This window comes from Paramisgurnus dabryanus, chromosome 6 (genome assembly GCF_030506205.2).
Source record: "Paramisgurnus dabryanus chromosome 6, PD_genome_1.1, whole genome shotgun sequence".
NCBI lineage: Eukaryota > Metazoa > Chordata > Actinopteri > Cypriniformes > Cobitidae > Paramisgurnus > Paramisgurnus dabryanus.
This window is the reverse complement of record NC_133342.1, coordinates 33654465-33669444: the sequence shown is the minus strand read 5'-3', so window position 1 is coordinate 33669444 and position 14980 is coordinate 33654465. Positions and strand designations below refer to the sequence as shown.

The 14980-nt window shown below is 41.1% G+C and overlaps 1 protein-coding gene and 1 long non-coding RNA gene across 3 annotated transcripts in view; both read left to right on the top strand.

The window, feature by feature from the left end:
- LOC135767050 (uncharacterized) overlaps positions 1 to 14980 on the top strand; it is a 73307-nt gene that overhangs the window by 40193 nt on the left and 18134 nt on the right. The gene's annotated exons all lie outside the window — the stretch shown is intronic.
- LOC135767051 (uncharacterized) lies at positions 1030 to 3717 on the top strand. Its single transcript, XR_010541877.2, has 6 exons — positions 1030 to 1060; positions 1714 to 1859; positions 2177 to 2274; positions 2415 to 2535; positions 2616 to 2730; positions 2869 to 3717. It is a non-coding gene; the product is annotated as an uncharacterized lncRNA (long non-coding RNA).

Sequence of the window (14980 nt, the reverse complement as noted above, 5' to 3'; positions counted from 1 at the left end):
CACTCTTGTGCAAGCGATTACAAAACCTAGTGTAAGTTAAACCATACAAACAGCACGTTCACATCTGCACATTTCCATATCATTTCCCCACAACTAAACAAACTGAAAAGCATAATGTAATGACGTCTTGCATTTATACACAAATCCGGACACCTCACTAATGTGTAGAAAATACATTCAAATAAAAACGGGATTGTATTTTATTTAAATCCTTCCTTTATGTTCAGTAATTTCACTTTAATGGCAATTAAAAAAACCCATTCATATAAAAACATGATAACAAACCCAGATAGCATGCAAACCATTGAAACAATGTTAAAACAGTTGATTTGTCAATTTTAACTTCATTGAATCAATATCAGGTTTGCACCCTCCATTAATATTGAAAAAATATTGAGATTTCAACAAATCACCATTATTGTGATCAGTGTTTGCTTTGGTTGGGTCCTTGACTCTTGTTATTCACTAAGTTAAAAATGTTTTAGCATTTGTATGTATTTATGTAGAAACACATGTGCATTGGAAGAGAAAGATGTGTTTCAAAGTTAAGTTGAAACTGGTTGCTTCTTGTGAAGAAGTCAAGATTATATAAAATTAATCTGCTTTACATGATTATGTTGATCCATTTTTGACATTTATAATTGTTTTAGTTTGTAAATACACTGTGACAAGACAAACAGAAAAAAATGCTGACACATTCAGACATTATTACTCATCCTACAAATCTCAACAATGGTGACAATCATCAAACAAATTCATATTAAACGATCAACTGCAATGCATGCTGGGAGTTATAAATTAGTTTAGTACTACACAGCAAAATCACCAGTGTTAAATTTTCAGGGATGGTGTTAAATACACAGTGTTGATGCTGTTTTAACACTATCTGGTAATAAAATAACACTGCCATTGCTAGGCCAGTGTTATATTCACGACAGAGTCAGTGTAAAACAAGGGTGTTATCAGATTTCACTCTGAGCGGTGTAAATCAAGCCACGCCTCCACTTCCTGTCAGGGATTTTACCACCATTTTCTTTCAGAGGAGAACTGAAGAGAGCAGGTAAATCAGTATCATAATATTCACATGGTTTGGCTAAATTAAACTGTTATTTCTCTGTCTGACTCTACGCAGCCATATGCCAAAAAACCTAAATAAGATATTTTTCCCATTTTATTTCCCCTTTATTCGTTATTTGGTTCAGTTTAATCAGAGCTACCTTGTGTTACATTGTTCCCTTGTTAGTTTAGTATAAAGTTAAACTGCTAGCTAAAAGTTTTAACCAATAAGGATAATATTAACAGAAAGAATTGAACCATGATAAAACGCGACATGCACTACAAATTGAAGGTATGAAATTAAGTTAAATGAAAGCTCGTTTATTCACCATATGATGCTCGTTATACCATGAGTTAACGAGGTCGTTTACATGCACGTGAGTGCACGGATATCGGTTAATTATTCAAATTACTGAAAAACACGGAGAAAACCGCAACCGCATCGTCATGTGTTTTTCTAAGATGTATGCAAACAGGGGAAATATCGCCAAACCAACAATTAATTTGACCAAAACCTCACAATATATCAATGCACAGATTGGATGCATTGTGTGTTGTAAGCTATTTGTGGCGCTAGATGTCAGACAGATGCAAATGGCAAATACATACGAAAGTGTAAAACGTGTATTGCAAACTTTTGTTTTTCTGTCATTATAGGTGCTAGTTTGGTGAAAGTACACACTGAGTGCTTCAAATCATTCAGAAGAGATGCTGTTTTTAGGGCAGTTTATTAAAGAAGACCTGACATGGATGACTTCCAATGAGAAACGACTGCTAATACTTATATAAATTCATTACAGAAGGTAAGTTTATATATTTATACATATAAATCATTTTATTTGACATAACTGAACAGTTAACCAATCTTTTTAGTATATGTAGTTTTATACATATTATGATTATTAATCTGGCAAGAAACTCACATGACCTGCTGCCAACTTTAATAAAGATATTATCTTCTCATACATCGTTTTGCTATTGATATCATATTAAATAGCAATCAAATTGATTACTATTTTGAAAATGTATAAATTAAGATTCATATTTTGTCTTGAGTGCGGTTTAATATAAAAAGAATGTTGAGTTTTCAGAATCTTTATTGTCATTTTTTTTGTGATAGGACCCTACCAGACTATATTTGAATACGGCATACCCATGAATTCTGGAACTGTTATTCCTTAACCCAGTTTGGAGGATAAGAGCTTACCAACTAGTTATGTGAGTACACACAGTACATTAGTACTGTACACTGTCTCTAACATGATTTATTATACTGAGATGATTTTGATTCAAATAATGGTTAAAACTGCACCCTTTTTGGTATTTTCTTGACTCTTTTTGTCTTTGAAAATCTGCAGAAATATGCTGAGGTGATGTATTGCAAAATAGCCAACATACAACAATTAAAGGATAATTGCAGACTACATCCTTATGAAGATATGGATGACCCTCTGTCTGGTCAACAGGAGTTTAAATATGGTAAGTGTACATGGGTTTGCTACTTTTACAGTTTTAAAGTTTATCTGTATACTCATGGTGTTTAAATTCTGTTTTGCTAGGATGGGACAGTTATGTGGCAGCTCTTCCCTGGCTCATTCACCTCTTGCCTTCATTTGTGAAAGGAAGAAAGACTGGAGAGGGTCAATGTGCAACTGAAGCTACTGATTGTGCTATGTAAGTTTTTTTAGTATTTTGTTCTAGTTATTTATTCAGCAGTTAGTTTGCTTGCATTGTTCACCCCATGTAAATGCATACAAGTTCATAAATACACATCAAATACATTCATCAAATACACTCTTTTAAAACACTAAGGTGATGAGAATCAATCCATGCTTTGAGGTGGATGAATCAGCACAGCCCTGCCTGCTCTGTGTTGGGAACAGAAGTTGCATCCAGAATTTTTGCATCATTCTGGACCAAAAAGCCATTCCCTGCATGATGAAGACCACTGATGCAGCCTTCCACTACATCATGAGTAAAACAACTACAGAACTAAATACCAGGTTGGAACGTATTTAAGACAAATGAAACGTCTTTTGAATTGAAATGTCTGTTTTGTTATGGAAAAATCTTTAGTATTGTGAAGGATAGGCATTTCTGCCTGCCAGTAAGGTAATTGCAGTGTATTTTAATGTTCAAGTTTTGAGTAGGGTGGCTAATTTTCTCATTTGATTTATTAAAGACCTTATAATAAGTGGTTTTCATGTCACTGCGCTGTGGTATAAGATAACTTTCATTATTCCATACTGAATTCTGCTTCTAATTGTAGCTGAGGTATTTAAATAAGCAGTGTTAAATGCAAAGTGTTGTGTGTATCAATGTAAATATTAAATGTGATGTACTTTAATAAAAAGAGGTTTTGCAATATTTCTTGTCATTTGTCTTTTATAGAAACAACCCATTAGCAACAAAAGTGGCTATTAATCAGTATTTTAACACTTAACATTGTTGAATTCACATTACACTGGTGTTGACTTTAAATTAGGAGTGTTAATTTTTAACACTGTATTTGTGTGCCAACACCAGTGTAGTGTGGAAACAACAATGAATAGTGTTGAACAAAGGGTCAAATGTAACAATATTGAGTGTTAAATTAACATTTAATGGGTGTTGTTAAATTAACACTACACTTTTGACTAAATTAACACAGTGTAGTGTGGACACATATACACACTTTGCCGGTGTTATATTTGACACCGTGGGTGTTATTTTAACACCAGTGATTTTGCTGTGTACGATGATACCCAGCATGCATTGCAGCATGAAGCTTTCTTTTGTTGATCGTCACCATTGATGAGATTCATAGACCGATTCATGATGTCAAAGATAGATTCAGTAATTTGACTTTTTAAATCTGTTTTGTAATCATCAAAATAACAGACCAGACACTGCTTCCAACTAGTACTGTAAAATCAATTTTTGCATAACTTCAACAGTATTTCATTAATATCATTTAGGGATATCTACAAGAATTAAACTACTTCATTACATTATATCTTTGTTTTCTTTGCAAAAGCAGATGTATTTTAAAACACTGCTTCAGCAGCCAAATAAAACTTACCATTAAAACACAAGAGTAAAGGGCCCAACTAAAGCAAACACTGATCACGATAATGGTGATTTGTTGAAAATTCAATATTTTTTCAATATTAATGGAGGGTGCAAACGTGATATTGATTCAATGGTATTAACATTGACAAATCAACGATTTTTAACATTGTTTCAATTGTTGCATGCTATCTGGGAAACAGTTTTATGAAAGTTTTATGAAACAGCCCCCAGTTCAGATAGGAGTTTATGATCTCAGGAGCAGTAAGAAATATGATTGGTTCATGCTTAACACACAAATGCATATCATTTCAAAGCTGCATTACAGAAAATGCATCTTTATATTAAAAAATACAGACAGTTAGCAAATCCAGAGATGTAAACTACTTAACTTTAAAGATAAAATTTTTTAAAAATTAAAAATTTTATTAATTTTTTTTTCAATTGCTAACATCCCTTTGTCCAATGTGTAGTCACATTTTCAAAACTCTAAACACAATTAGCACAACATCCATTTGTTGTTTCCATACCATTACCATCTAAATGCTATTTTTTTTCTCACACAAGCTTACGCCGTACCAAAATCATGGATTATTCTTATCTTTTTTACAAATACTTAAGCACAGAATGACAGAAATGAATAGCTAATCTACCAAACTTTAAAGGGGACATATTATGAAAATCTGACTTTTTCCATGTTTAACTGCTATAATTGTGTCCCCAGTGCTTCTATCAACCTAGAAAATGCGAAAAAGATCAACCCAGTAACTTAGTTTTGGTAAACCATTCTTTCCAAGCATGTGAAAAAATAGGTCATTGTAATTTGGCTCCTATTGTGATGTCAGAATAAGGTAATACCGCCCCCTTTATCTGCACTATCCAACTACAGCACTGCCATTTAGTTCAAAGAGAAAGAGAGAGAAGAGAAGGACTTGACAGCACAATTGAGTTTGAATTACAACAAACCACCATCATTGTGATCAGTGTTTGCACTTTATCCGCTCATTTGCATTTTAAAAAACACACCCAAAACCACACATTTTTGGACTTGACAGCACAATAGAGTTTCAATTACAACAAACCACCATCATTGTGATCAGTGTTTGCACTTCATCCGCTCATTTGCATTTTAAAAAACACACCCAAAACGACACATTTTTGCTCAAACCTACAAAGTGGCAATGCTAACATTTTCATCATATGACCCCTTTAAATGACACACCCAAAACGGCACACTTTTGCTCAGACTATGCTACTATACTATAGTGCTACTATACAGTGCTACTCGCAGCTTGTAGCTGGATCAAAAGGCAGAAATAGTGACTTTAATTTCGTGAGCATTGAACACAGAAACAATTCAATTGTGAAAATGCAAAACCGGTTTATTAACTACAAAACGAAGTACACACAACGACTAACTAAACATACACATATACAATAACATAAAACATAGATGAGAAAGAAAGAACTGAAAAGCTAGAGAGAGAGTAAAAGATTGGCAATAGCACTATTGCTTAACATCTGCACAAACCATCGGAAAATCTCTAAGGATCGCCTTAATTCTCATAAGGGGTAAAGCTTAAACATCAGCGAGTAAACAAGGTTAATACTTGCATTTGGCTCTTTGTGATGCTGTGCGTAGTTTCTGATGCGCGCGGGTGCGAGCAGGGAGAGAGAGAGAATCCAGATGTGTTCGTAAGTCCGTTAGGTTGTTCCGTATGGTGGATTGTTCCGCGGAAATTGTCCGAACTCGAAGTGCAAAGTGCAAGCCAGGAAATTACTGTCCCGAAGAGTAGGACAGGGCTCAGAGAAAAGATGATGAATCCGAGGGACTCTGGGTGAGTCTCAGCGAGTTTCCAAACTGCGCTGACGGGTTACCTGAGTAACCGAGCGACTGGGCGCTCCTGAGTGATTGAGCGATTGAGCTACTGAGCAATGATGGCTTGGACGATAAGCTGTTTTGACCTTTCACGCGCCCAGCCCATTTTAGGTGAATGACCAATGTGCGAAGTGTTCGATCGCGCGGGAAACAAGCCTTTGTTCTTTCAGACATCACATTTGCGTAAATGCCAAATGATAAAAGTTTGTTTCCATAACTCTTCAAATCGATATTAATTGACATTGATGCGGCTTATGGTAATATGATACATAGAAATGATTAGGAAATAAAGAGTGGATTAATTTGATACTAGACAAGACATGGGTTTAAGATCACGTTGAATAATAATTTCATACCTAAGATATGAACCATGCTACAGTAAACAAAATCTAACTAAAGTGTTAACACACAGTTACATCACACATACACGATCATGCAGTAAAGGGATATAAAATATATATACATTTAAACAGCTCATTGTGATCTTTAAATGTGGTTTCATCCGAGACATATAGTCTGTGCCCCCTGCTGTGTCTCTGGCAAGTGTCGTTCGATCGGTTCTCAGGTTTCTCTGGTGGGATTCCTTTGAACCTCCTTTGAAGGCTGCATTTGTTTTAATTGTTGCCCATTTTACACCCCTGATAGGTGGTAGATATCTGGGTGATTGTGTTATCAGGACACAGGGTTATCTAAAATCACAATTTTAGGGCTGTTTACGATCCAGACGCCAAATGGCCTCAATCTGACTCCGAGCCAATTGCTACATATTCCCCCCTTTCACGGCCACCAAGGTGTTGAGCAGAGGTGTCAAATCCATGTGCCAGGAGTAAAAGTCCTCACCAGGATTTTTTTTTTAATCACCTGGATTTGCTAATTAGCACAGTTTTTCAGCAGGAGGTGACCTCCTGGCTCGTTGGTGTTTTAAAGGGGTCATATGATGAAAATGTTAGCATTGCCACTTTGTAGGTTTGAGCAAAAATGTGTTGTTTTGGGTGTGTTTTTTAAAATGCAAATGAGCGGATGAAGTGCAAACACTGATCACAATGATGGTGGTTTGTTGTAATTGAAACTCTATTGTGCTGTCAAGTCCAAAAATGTGTCGTTTTGGGTGTGTTTTTTAAAATGCAAATGAGCGGATAAAGTGCAAACACTGATCACAATGATGGTGGTTTGTTGTAATTCAAACTCAATTGTGCTGTCAAGTCCTTCTTTTCTCTCCCTTTCTCTCTGCACTAAATAGCAGTGCAGTGGTTGGATAGTGCAGATTAAGGGGGCGGTATTATTCTAATAAGATATCCTTATGACATCATAATGAAAGCCAAATTTCAATGACCTATTTTTGCTCACACCTACAAAGTGGCAATGCTAACATTTTCATCATATGACCCCTTTAAGCCCTCAACCAAGCCTTCAAGGCAGCGCTGTCTGGAAGGCACTCCCCACACTGGTGCTAGATATCAAGCCTTCCGCCAGCTTCTGGCAGTTTGAGCTCACCGTTGGTCAGGTGAGTAGTGCAGATATGGTAAGATAGGAATGTGACTGTTTTTTAGTGATGGGATTTATGGCTCTTTCAGGGGATCCGGATCTTGGCGATCCGTTCCTCTCAAAGAGCCGTTCAAAAGAACGGCTCATTTGGCTCTTTTTAAATATATAGTCAGTTTTAAGAAGCCAGCTTGGGGGCATCTCAGTTTATCCTGTAAAACTGTAAATAATCACTGGGAGGAATGATGAGGTTAGATTTGTAGTCAAATCATTAAAACTCAGATATCACACACCAATATCTGAGTTTGAATTATTCTGAAATATTGATCATTACCTCATTTGTCATGTGTAGACTATATTCCATAGGGTTGCACAACATTAGACAGTGACATCACTATTTTGGATTTATCTTTAGTACAAAGTGTGTGTATGTGTATGTGTAAAGCTACGTTGTCTTATGTTATTCATACAATACCTACTCACAAATAAATATCAAAAACAAAGCCTGCTGCAATGAATTTCTGTGCAAAATAGCTTTTACTACAAACACTTCCACAATTTAGAATAAATAAAAAGGAATGTCTACATACAGTCCAATATTACTACTATTACTAATGTAAACTTTGCAAATAGGACATCAGCCCTTTCAAGTCTTAAATGAACAACCCCTCCGCTGGGTGCGCCCCTCCCCCTATAACTGTTCTGTCTCGCGGAGGAGCTAATTTGTGTGCATCTGTGTGAAACACGCATAGGAAAAAAGAACGACAGAAAGAACGGCTCCCCTCCAGCCGCGACTCGGCTCCCATCGTTCATGTTTGTGAGCCGTTCAAAAGAATCGGTTCGTTCGCGAACGTCACAACTCTACTGTTTTTGAATTCAGCTCGAAATGTTTCGAGCATTTAAGGGACGTGTTACCGTGTTTTCATGTGCCTGTGGCACAACTTTTTTTCATGCTAGTTTCACGTATTGGTTGCTCAATTGTTTTTAGATGCGTAGATTTGTTGTCTGATTTTTAAACTGTTTTCAAGCAAGGATAAAGTTGCGTTTGGCATAAATGCGGATGTCATTTTAAGCATTAGTTTATTTGTCAGAATTTTAAACGGTTCCCGCGGGTTAAGGTGAGGATGTCATTTTATGTAACAGAAAGTTGTTCTAACCCCAATCACAAGCAACAATGGTAAGAAATTAGGAAAATCAATTGAGCAACCAATACGTGAAACTAGCATGAAAAAATGTGCCACAGACACGTGAAAACATTGCAACACGTCCCTTAAAAGCTCAAAACATTTCAAGCTGAATTTTAAATACAGTCACATTCCTATCTTACCATATCTACGCTACTCACCTGACCAACGGTGAGCTCAAACTGCCAGAAGCTGGCGGAAGGCTAAATATCTAGCACGAGTGCTGTGATTGGCTGAAACGCTCGGGGCATGGGGAGTGCCTTCCAGACAGCGCTGCCTTGAAGGCTTGGTTGAGGGCTTAAAACACCAACGAGCCAGGAGGTCACCTCCTGCTGAAAAACTGTGCTAATTAGCAAATCCAGGTGATTAGATCAAAATCCTGGGGAGGACTTTTACTCCTGGCACATGACACCTCTGGTGTTGAGAGACTTTGGTGGGCGATGGTTCAATAGGCGATGGTTGGACAGGTCATTTTGTCTGGATGGCAGGTGTATCTTAATTTTCTGCAGCGCTGCGGCGTGCCTGCAGAGGGGTGATTTCAATGAGGTTGGGCTCTTGCTCGGCTTGTGTGTCTTGCTTCCCACGGTTCCGCTTGAAGGCTCGAGGGAGGGCAGCTGTGCACTTGTTCACTGTCTCCTGCATCCCGCTGACTCTTCGGTACAGGATGAAAGGGAGGCCAAGGGTAAGGGCGTATCCTACTCCTGTGGAGAGGCACAGTACCGTGTCAACGGCGGTCCAGGCTCGGTCAACAGGGAGGCTGTGCATAGCTGGCATCCGAGCAAGTGCCTGGAGGGCAGTGTCGATGGGCGTGACATCAATTAGTTGGGTCCCCCCTTCTGCAATCTTCATCTCCAGTTCAGGGTCTAAAGTGAAGTTGTGGTCCCTGAAAAAGGTTGAAATTTCCAGTTCGGTGTGGTACTCCTCACTGGGAATATGATAGAGTGCGAGTTCATCGATGTGAAGAATCGCATCTTTTGGAACTTGAATCCACATCATCTCGTTTGGTAGACTGATGCGGGTGGCTGTGTCATGTTGGTCGTAGGTCAAAGTGGCCGTGCTGCCTGGGGTGTTGACCAGCCATCGGTCACCTACGATTTCTGCTTGGGTGTTAGTGACCTCGGCTCATGGTTTAGCTGAGGCAGGACAACGAGAGTCAATCTTCATGGGTCGCAGCCCACAGATGCCGTCAGTGTTGTCCCGAAGGAAAGGTTTGCTGGGGCAGAGATAATGAATGTCTTTAGTGAGGCTGCACATGCGCAGGTTTGGTGCAAGGTACAGCTGTTCATTGCTGTCATGGTAAGCCACAACGTCGGGGGGGGGGAATTCTGATGTGGGTGTTTCCCTGCCAGAAGCCAACATTGACAATGTCTTTGAGTCTGTAGATGTTGTGTGACTCGATGATTGGCAGGTTTATCAGAAAAGCAAGTTCGCCTTGTTCAGGGGCTATGCTTAAGGGAATTGCGCTACCTAGGGAGTAGGCCAGATGCGCCTGCAGAGTGTTTGTTGGCCCTGCAGTGGCAGAGGATAAAATGGTCTGTACCAGGCTTAGGGGTACCAGGAAGGGTGGAATTCTACCCATGGCTAGACTGTCCACAGAGGAGCTCACCTCGCGCAGCATGTCTGACATCAGAGCTGTGACCAGTTGAGAATAGGCATGATCCACCTGCAGTACTGAGAAAATCTGTTTCAAAGAGTTCACTGTTTGTTTCAGTGCGACACTGAGTGTGTTGAGAATTACGACAGTATCTTTTAAGGATTTTCCCATGGTTTGCAGTGATTTGCTCTGAGCTGTCAGTTGTTCTCTCAGTTGAGGTATTTCCTCCTGGATCTCATTCACATGTCGTCTCACCGTGGCTATGCTGACTGCATTGACACTGGTGACTCCAATGTTGAACAAAGTTCCGACTGCTGCGGCGGCTCCGAGTAGGGCCCCCAGGAACCGCTTGGGGCGCTTAGTTTGTCCGCTGAGATCTGCTTGTGTGACAGTCATCTTCTGAAGTTGGTACAGCATGTGTTTGATGTTGGCCTCTGTGTGAAACATAGCGTTCTGCGCCCATCGTTCTCCTGCCCAACTGGTTTCTGGTGCTGATGCTGTGTAGTGTGCTCTGTAGACATCACGGGGGTTGAGTCGGACATAGACTTTTTGGCTATGTGTTCTGCAGTTCGTGATCAGGAGTCCAGGCTGCTCTTTTAGGACAATGCCTGAGGCTGGACCCAGCGACACGATTTCAGGTTGCGACCACCCCCCCTGTAGGCTGATGTACAGGACAGTGATCCACAGCAGCATCCTAGTGACAGAGAGAGAGAGAAAGAACAATAGGTGAGCGCTACAGGTCCTTGTTTGGTCCGGACAGCTCTCTTTCTTTTCATTAGCGGCTGTTCCCTAGGTGGCAGAGTTCTAGTGATGAGGCAGTGTGGAGGGAGTTTGGCCTGGTTAGTGCTAGTCCCCCCTCTACTGTCATGCCACAATGTTGAGTGTCTCTTGACTTGGTTCCGGTGGACCCCTCTGAAAATTGGTTCCTTCTGACTCCTGCCCATCTTGATCCGGTATGCAACGGGAGAGAGTTTGTCCACAATCTCATGAGGTCCTGTCCAGTGTGGCAGAAATTTCTTTGACAGCTGCTGGTGAGCTGTCTGAATTGGCGGGGCGAAACTGTAGTACCAGATCTTGGTCGTTTGAAAAGCGAAGGTCGTTCCCAGATGAAGTTCATCCAGATACTGGTGAGTGGTGTATGCTGTGGTCTGGGTGGTGTCATTGGGTGCTGGAAAGCATTCTACCAACTTTGTGAATTGGCAGATGACCGTGAGAAAGTGTTCGTTGCCCCTCGTTGACCTGGGTAATGGTCCAACCCAGTCTATCTGGAGGTCTGACAATGGGAAGTTGACACCTCTTTTTTGCAGTGGTGCTCCATGGTTTGGGTTAGCTGGTTGGAACTGGCAGCAAACCAGACATCCCTTGATGTATTGTGCTACATCCTGCTGCATTTCAGGCCAGTATGCCACCTGTTTCAGTGTTTCATACGTGGCTTTTGTGCGATGGTGTCCAGCACATGCTGTGTCATGCGCATACATCAGTAGGACCCCCCTATGGCCCTGAGGTACCACAAGCGTAGGTGTAGTGCGGTCATCAGGGACATACCAGAGGATGTCGTGTTGTATACGCAGCAGGTGCTTGATATCGTTGAGACGTTTGAGGGATGGAGCAGCAGACAGGTCAGAGTTTGTGATAGGGTAGGTGGAGGGGTCTGAGAGGTGGTTTAACATAGCTTGGATAGCAATGTTAGAGGCTTGTAGTTTCTGACGATCTACATCATCCTGCATGGCATCTGCATCTTTTAAATTTTGTTGAACCTGTGCCTCAAATCCTGGGTATGGCTCTGAGTCTTTGGTTGGATGCAAAGTGCAGAGCAGTGAACTTTTGGAGTTTTGGTCTGAGACGAAGTTCCCGTGGCTGGCTGGGGGGTCGTCCATGACCTGTGTGACCTGGCAGTTTATCTCAGATGATCTGGATGATTGAAAGGGTAAAGGTTCTCGCACTTGAGCCCAAATTTTTAACTGTTTAAAGTCCATTAAGGGTTCAAAGCGGTCTAGCAGGTCTTTGCCAATGAGGAGTGGGTATGAGTCCATTGGTGAGATGTACACAGGGTGTATGATGCTCATAGGACCGATTGTCAGGTGGATGGGAATCACCTGTTGCAGTTGAACTTCAGTCTGGCTGTAAGACTGCACATTCAGCATACACCTTTGAGGTTTAAGGGTCAGATTTTGGGCCTTAGCTCTGTTCTGGAGTCTGGTGAAAAGCTGGGATGACATCAGCGTTAGGTCAGCTCCGGTGTCGACAAGGGCTTCTAGTTCGACCTCATTTTCCAAGGTGATGGATAGATATAGCTTTTTGGCTTCTCCTCTTTCGATCAGGTTTCCCAGGAGGCTTGGTACTGGGGCTGTTGTATTAACGGGAAGGCAGTTAAGGCTGGTTTCCTGTGACTCTGTAGGAAAGGAGACAGTTAACACAGCACTCTCTGGTACTTGCAGGCTTTGGTTGGTTGGTGTCTGAGATATTGTTTGCAGAGGCAGACAATCCATGTGCCATGAGAAAAAGTCCTCTCCAGTATTTTGTTCCAATCACCTTTATTTGCTAATTAGCACAGTTTTTCAGCAGGAGGTGAGCTCCTGGCTCGTTGGTGTTTTAAGCCCTTAACGAAACCTTCAAGGCAGCGCTGCTTGGAAGGCACTCCAAGTGCCCTGAGCGTTTCAGCCAATCACAGCACTGGTGCAAGATATCGAGCCTTCCACCAGCTTCTGGCAGTTCGAGCTCACCATTGGTCAGGTGAGTAGCGCAGATATGGTTTTTCGTGCCAGTTTCATGTATTATTTATTCAATTGTTTTTCCTATTTTCTTACCATTGTCGCTTGGGATTGGGGTTAGAACAACTTTCTGTTACATAAAATGACATCCTCACCCTAACCCAACTCTAACCCCAACCCCAAGCAAGAACAATTTGAATTTTACACAAATAAATGTATAAACAATGCCATTCTAAACCAAACTCAACTTTATCCTCGCGCGAAAACAGTTTGAAAATGTGACAAAACACACAAATCTAACCCCAATCCCAATCGACAATGGTTTGAAAAAAGGAAAAAAAATTGAATAACCAATACATGAAACTGGCACGAAAAAGAAAGTCGTGCTACGGACACGTGAAAACGTGTCACTTAAATGCTCGAAACGTTTCGAGCTGAATTCAAAAACAGTCTCATTCCTATCTTACCATATCTGCGCTACTCATCTGACCAACGGTGAGCTCGAACTGCTTCACTGCAGAAGCTGCCTTGAAGGCTCCGCTGAGGGCTTAAACCAGTAACGAGCATTTTGATTGGTCGTTTTTGTGAACATATTCTTGCTGCCCTCAGAACATGTTTGAGTAAGGAAAACTCCTATCTACTATTTCTAGCCAGCTTGTCGAGGTCTTTGGGTGCCACGCCGGGCATGTCTGCAGGTGACCTCGGGAAATTTGTTTGTTCCCACCCCTCTGTGGTAGTGAGAGGTTCTGGGATGCTGGCTGATGTCTTTAACAATGGGCTCCCGCCCCCCTTTTCAACAGAAAAGCTTTGGTGGGAGGGTGCAGGCTCACTGGTTGAATGAAAGGGAAAGGTTGCTATTTCCCTTACTTGTTCAGCTTGCAGTTTATACGCATAAATGAGTTCTCTTTGGGCAGAGTCAAGGTCGTCCCTCGCCTGGTCTCGTTGCTGAGCCAGAGCTCGACCTTCATCTCGAGCCGCTCGCAGGTGATTCTCACAGGCCTTCAGCTTGGCATCACGTTCCTTCAGTTCTACCTTTGCTCTGACCAGAAGATGTTCAGCCTGCTGGAGCTTTCCAGACAGCTCTTCTCTGGCTGTCTTTTCCTGTTGCTCCTTGTGCTCTGTGTCTGTGCGGAGTTTTGACAAGGCCTCTTGGAGTTGTCCAATCTCGTCCTTTAGCCTCCAGTGTTCCTCCTCCGTCGATGGGTGTTGATCCTCTAATCCCTGTTTCAGCTGATCTAGACGATTCTGCGCGTCCTCCTGATTCCTCTGTGCCTCTGCCGCTTGGAGGTGTAGAGCTGCTGCATCCTGTTCCAATTGGGCGATGTTCCTTTCGCCCAGTTTACGCTGGATGATGAGGTTGTGAGCGATGGCACCTGTGATCTTGGCTATATCCTTGTGACTGTAGCTCCTCGTTGGGTCGAGGGCTATGAACTTGTTCAGGATGCCGTCGAGTTGCTCTCTTTCCAAGTGTTGCAGTTCATTGGCGAGGTTGGGAAGGAGTTCAGATGTCACAGCGCTGAGCCAGGCCTCTAGCTGGTCCCAGTGGTTGACAGGGCTTGGTGATCTGGACATGTTGACACACTGATAGAAGAGAAAACACAAAGAGCCAATGCGAGTCCGCACAGTTCAACAAGCTACGGCAATAAAAAAAAAAAAAAAAAAATATATATATATATATATATATATATATATATATATATATATATATATATGTGTGTGGGCTATGAGCTTATTATCAGGGCCTTTCTCCAGCGGCACAGATAATCAGTGTGGGGGGGGGGAAAGGGAAAGAGTTTAGTAATTTGTCGCTTTGTTAAAACCTATAGGTCGCCTTGGACATTTGGTAAATCGAGCGTATAACTAATGAATTCTCCTAATGGTTTGTGCAGTTTTGCTCTTTCAGCCCAAAATAAAGTGAATCAAAATAATTAAAATTAATTAATTATAATGATTAAAATAAAATAAAATAAAACAAAATAAAATAAAGAATGAGGAGGATAGGTTGCTGGAAATGAAATAGGAACGG